The 6,152-nt window shown below is 40.5% G+C and overlaps 1 long non-coding RNA gene across 1 annotated transcript; it reads left to right on the forward strand.

Moving 5' to 3' along the window:
- Positions 1–3,185: 3,185 nt before the first annotated feature.
- Positions 3,186–4,356, forward strand: LOC124868033. Its single transcript, XR_007038227.1, has 3 exons — positions 3,186–3,218; positions 3,742–3,768; positions 4,118–4,356. It is a non-coding gene; the product is annotated as an uncharacterized LOC124868033 (long non-coding RNA).
- The last annotated feature ends 1,796 nt before the right edge of the window (positions 4,357–6,152 follow it).

Below are 6,152 nucleotides of genomic sequence, written 5' to 3' on the forward strand. Positions count from 1 at the left end.
GCCTACTATTTGCCAATCAAACTACAGGGGTTGGACAATGAAACTGAAACACCTGTCATTTTAGTGTGGGAGGTTTCATGGCTAAATTGGACCAGCCTGGTAGTCAGTCTTCATTGATTGCACATTGCACCAATAAGAGCAGAGTGTGAAGGTTCAATTAGCAGGGTAAGAGCACAGTTTTGCTCTAATATTGCAATGCACACAACATTATGGGTGACATACCAGAGTTCAAAAGAGGACAAATTGTTGGTGCACGTCTTGCTGGCGCATCTGTGACCAAGACAGCAAGTCTTTGTGATGTATCAAGAGCCACGGTATCCAGGGTAATGTCAGCATACCACCAAGAAGGACGAACCACATCCAACAGGATTAACTGTGGATGCAAGAGGAAGCTGTCTGAAAGGGATGTTCAGTTGTATCTAAAAAACATAAAACCACAGCTGCCCAAATCATGGCAGCATTAAATGTGCATCTCTACTGTTTTCCCCACATTCGGGTGAATTACGGTGTGGAGAAGCCCCAAAGAAGCGTACCACCCAGACTGTTGCATGCCCAGAGTGAAGCATGGGGATGGATCAGTGATGGTTTGGGCTGCCATATTATGGCATTCCCTTGGCCCAGTTACTTGTGCTGGATGTGCGCGTCACTGCCAAGGACTACCGAACCATTCTTGAGGACCATGTGCATCCAATGGTTCAAACATTGTATCCTGAAGGTGGTGCCGTGTATCAGGATGACAATGCACCAATACACACAGCAAGACTGGTGAAAGATTGGTTTGATGAACATAAAAGTGAAGTTGAACATCTCCCATGGCCTGCACAGTCACCAGATCTAAATATTATTGAGCCACTTTGGGGTGTTTTGGAGGAGCGAGTCAGGAAACGTTTTCCTCCACCAGTGTCACGTAGTGACCTGGCCACTATCCTGCAAGAAGAATGGCTTAAAAATCCCTCTGACCACTGTGCAGGACTTGTATATGTCATTCCCAAGACGAATTGATGCTGTATTGGCCGCAAAAGGAGGCCCTACACCATATTAATAAATTATTGTGGTCTAAAACCAGGTGTTTCAGTTTCAATGTCCAACCCCTGTATTTTGTTTCTTGACAGTCCACTGCACTATATCCCCCATTTACCACAAATAAGCACAAATAGGTAACATAGTCCAGAAATGTAAAAAACAGTTTAAAGTAAAATCTGTGCAAATAAAGAACAAGCACTTTATTCTAATATCAATAGAAACAAACACTTCACAACTGTCTGTTTTTGTATGTTCAAAACATCTATTAAACAGCAGTTTATACTGTTAAGACTTAAACTGTCTATGCTTTGTCTCTAGGCCTTTTGCAATGGTCCTCAATCCAAGTTTATCTACAGTGTTCTCTAACTAAGATAACTTTATTAACTCAGTATTTACTACCAACTACACTACACTGTACAAGTATACACGTATTTGCTTGTCTGCCTTCACACACATATGAAGCAGAAGTGAAATCCACCTTTTAACTCATAGGGTTCCCCTTTGCAGCTATAAGGGCTTTAACTATTAAGGGAAGTGTTTCCCGAAAGGTGTAGGTGTGTGTTTATGGGAAATTTCTGACATTTTTTCCAGAAGTGCATTTGTGAGGTCAAACGCTGATTTTGGACGAGACTACCTGGCTTACAGTCTCCACTCTAATTCATTCTAAAGGTGTTTTATCAGGTTGAGGTCAGGATTCGATTAGGACTGGATTTGATAAACCTGTGGACATGGAAGTGATTGGACAACCTGGGATCAATGAGTTGGGGTTTGTGTGGCCACTTAATATAGTATGTGTGTTGCTCAACCAATTATTATATTTTTCCTTCACAGAACCAAATGCATCTGCCAAAAAATTTTACTTGATATGTTTTGTATCTCTTGTCTTCTTTCAGGTCATCATCACAAAATTAAAAGCATGGTGGCAGTGAAGAAGTTCTTTTTCAGCACATTTTAAACAAAAGAAATGTGAGAAATGTCTTTGCAACCCATAGGAGCAGTGGTGTCCAAATACACTCCTCAAAGGTTGGAGTCCTGCATGTTTAAGATATTTCTCTGGTTGATCAGACCTGAATAAAAGGAACAGGCAATTAACAAGCTCTTACGCAGCTTGATGACATACTGAGGAGCTAATTCAATTCAGTGGTGCTGGAGCTGGGATATATCTACAACATGTAGAACACATGCCTTTAAGGAATGTGGATTGGTAACAATTAGATCCCACAAACGTCTTGCTGTTTTAAACATGGCAAAGAAAAAAATACTTAGGAACATGAAGAATAAACAGAGTTTAAATAAATTTTAACCAATCCTAATTCCAAAGAAGTTGGGACGTTGTGTAAAGCAGGAACAGAAACAGAATACAATGAATCCTGTTCAACCCCTCAACCCCCTAATGCACTGCATTAAAAGGTAAAAACTGACATCATTCTCTAACAGATATTACCACAAGGGCTCAGGAACACTACATCTTCAAGTGAAAGCTAAAACTCTACCATGCAAAGCCATTTATCAACAACACCCAGAAACGCAGTCGGCTTCTCTGAGCCTGAGCTCATCTGTACGGTGGCCGTGGGGTGCAAAACACTTTTACAAGTACCGAAACAAATTTACATTTCAGAAAACAAATTTACATTTCAGAAAACACTTTTACATTTCAGAAAACAAATTTACATTTCAGAAAACAAATTTACATTTCAGAAAACAAATTTACATTTTGGAAAACAAATTTACATTTCAGAAAACACTTTTACATTTCAGAAAACACTTTTACATTTCAGAAAACAAATTTACATTTCAGAAAACAAATTTACATTTTGGAAAACACTTTTACATTTCAGAAAACACCTTTCCATTTCAGAAAACACTTTTACATTTCAGAAAACAAATTTACATTTCAGAAAATCAACCGGAAAGGGAATGTACCAACACCAAGGCTGACCCGGAAGTCAGCCTCAGGGCTGCATCCTTCGAAGGCCGTATTTGTAGGCCGATTACATTACAGCGCGGCGACGAAGGCTGTCCCAATTCATGAATCATTCCGAGCAAATGCTGCCGACAAATGTGTCCTTATTTTGCCCAATTTGAAGGATGCGTTGTGAGTATCCTTCGCGGCCCATCATTTCCCATCATTCATTGCGGGTCGAAGCGGATTGGTCAAGCAGGGGAAGCCATGGCGGACCATAGCAACAAAAGCTGTGAGTAAAGTGTGGAAAATTACACTTTCTGTGACACAAATTAAGTTCTACAATGTTTTTAGTGCGGGAATATAACTATGTAGACGTAAAATATCTGCTTGACTTATCTAGACATCGCTTAATTTCAAATGTGCTCCGACGTGTTCGGAGTTTTCCGTTCCCACCATAGTAACCGGCTCCCCTCGCCAGCCCTACCGGAGGTGAGGTGAGCTAGCCCGGTAGAGATCTGACCGGACTATCGGCACTAAGCTCCCGCTGGCAGCCATCACAGTGAACGTTTAACACAAGTGATTTCTAACAGTTTATGTTATTATTTTAATTGTTACTGAAAATCGATTTAATATTTCAGGTGATATTAAGGTTAACCAGAATAAATGGTCAGTTTTATGTAATCCAACTGTATCGCTGGAGAGTGTGATTGAGAATAAATAAGTTTTACAATATGAATTTTTAATGAAGAAATGTGCTATATGTTTTAAAAGTTTATTTATAATTCAGTTAGCATTATAATTTCTGATTCCAGGTACAATCCAGAGACAATCATGTTCAGGTAAAAAAGATGTTTGATTTAACTAGCCAATAAACAAAGAGATAGCAACTTTATGGCTAATGTATGTCAACATATCTTATATATATATATATATATATATATATATATATATATATATATATATATATATATATATATATATATATATATATAAACAACAACTTTAAATTTTAAGATAGATGGGAATTATAAAGTATTTGATCCCCTCTGGCTGTTCTTAAATAATTATATAATAAGGCAGTGTTTTTGGTGTATTGGTATCTTCTTGCTTTGATCACTTAAAATATCCAGAAGCATGCCTTAAAAATAATGTGTTTTTCCATCTCCATTCTTCCCTTTTCTTGACCAGACCTCTTTACTGCAGGATCAACCTGAGTGTCCCAGTCCTGAAACGTTTCTTCAACCAGGAGGACACCAGGCCAGATTTTCGGTTGAGCAGGGAGTCTTTGGCAGTGCTGCTTTATCTTTTGCACCAGGATAGGCAACATGGATGGGGTGCTACTATTGAGACCTTGGTTTTTCTTTTCTTGGTGGCAAGTGGCACATCCTACAGAGTGGTCTGCAGAGTGTTTGAGATGCCTCGCTCTACTGTCCATCGCATCGTCCACAGAGTTACAGAGGAGATCGTGGCTATTCGTCATCAGGTCATCTACCTTCTAAAGACCCCTGAGGACTTAAGGCAGTGTCCCGTGAGTTTGCAGGGCTGGACGCCACAGAGTTTTTCTTAAAGCTGTGGGTGCAATTGACGGCTGCCGTATCCACATCAGGTGTCCAAGCAGCCTTGATGGTCAGTGCTACAGGAACAGGAAACTCTTCCCTTCCATAATCCTGCTGGCAGTTTCTGAGAGCCATTTTATTGACACGTATGTGGGCTGGCCTGGGTCAGTGCATAACTCTAGGGTGCTCCGCCACAGCCCACTGTACAGTTTATCCTCCTCCAGGGCATTTTATCCTTGCTGATTGTGGGTACCCATGCCTCCAATATCCACTCCCCCTCATCACTCCCTACAAGAGGACAAGACAAGGTGTGGGAGCCCAGCGCTTTAACAGCCATCATTCCAAAAACACACTCTATAATAGAGCGTGTTTTTGGAATGATGAAGACCAGATTCAGGGCCATCTTCCTGCAAGCGCTGGAGGTACATGACACCTTTGTACCTCACGTAAGTCTTGACCTAGATCCATTTTATATATACATTATACATAATATATACACATATATGCACCCTCTTTTAAATTGTTTTCAGGTCATAACAGCATGCGCCATCCTCCACAACATCTGCCTTGGTGCTGGGGATGTCATGGCCCCAGAGGATGACCCAGAGGAGGCTGTAGAAGAGGATGAGGGTGAGGTTTGGACTGAGGCAGGCAGTGTTGCTCTCTGGCAGGACCAGCTTTCAGCTGAGGTGTCTGCCCTGGAGGAGGTACCACCAGAACATGACTACTGTGTGCAGCCAAGTATAATATTATAGATGTGATTAATGTTTGAGGGGTATAACTTTTAAGAAACAATCTGAACAAAACACATTTATTTATTTCTTTTATAGCACATTATTTTGGTGCCATTCTTTGGAAAACAGTCTGTCCATTCTCTGTGCCCTCATGTCCTCCCTGATCAACTCCATCATCTCTGTCCCTCTTTCTTTTCTGACCCCTTCCTGCTGGCTCACTGTCTTCCTTCTCCATCTGGTTGACCACCACTCCGCTTGGCCCTGGAGTGTCCTCAGGGATGGAGGCAATTAGGACAGGAGGTGTTGTGGAAGACCTCTGTCCCAACATCTCATCCATAAGGACAAACCAGGACCAAGTAGCAGCAGTGGGCTTTTCACTGACTCCCTCTCCTGACCCTGGATACTTACAATCCTAAAGTTAGATGGAATAAAAAAAAAAAAGAGTTGACTAAACAGAGAAACCAACAAGACTTTTAGAAATATTTTTTTATTTGTGTGTGACATGAGAACTTATGAACATACTTTATATTCTTTTTTTTTTTTTTTCAAATTGCCCTACATTGTTTTGGCCTGCAAAGGGGGTGACCTTCCCCTGTTGGTCCATCTTCTCCAGAATTGTCCTAAACCAAAAGAAGTATGTTAATCACTGGTTGGATATTTATGAAAGTTAGAAAGATAGGAGTTATTGAAACTGGACAGAAACTGACTGCAAAGAATGTTGTTATTGGACCTCCAAGCCACGGTGGCTGAGTTTTTAGCTCCAGTAAAAAGGTGGTGGTTCTCACCCCTGAGCTTCATAAACTGGCCCGTCTGCTACTTTGTACCTAAAAAAAAAAAATGAAAATACCAAAAAAAAAACATCTTGCTTAATATCAGAGCAAAAGTAAAGCCTTTTTCAATTTCACATTTGTCTTAATTTGAAGGAAATATTTC

The sequence above is a fragment of the Girardinichthys multiradiatus genome, chromosome 5 (assembly GCF_021462225.1).
Source record: "Girardinichthys multiradiatus isolate DD_20200921_A chromosome 5, DD_fGirMul_XY1, whole genome shotgun sequence".
In the NCBI taxonomy this organism is placed as follows: Eukaryota; Metazoa; Chordata; class Actinopteri; order Cyprinodontiformes; family Goodeidae; genus Girardinichthys; species Girardinichthys multiradiatus.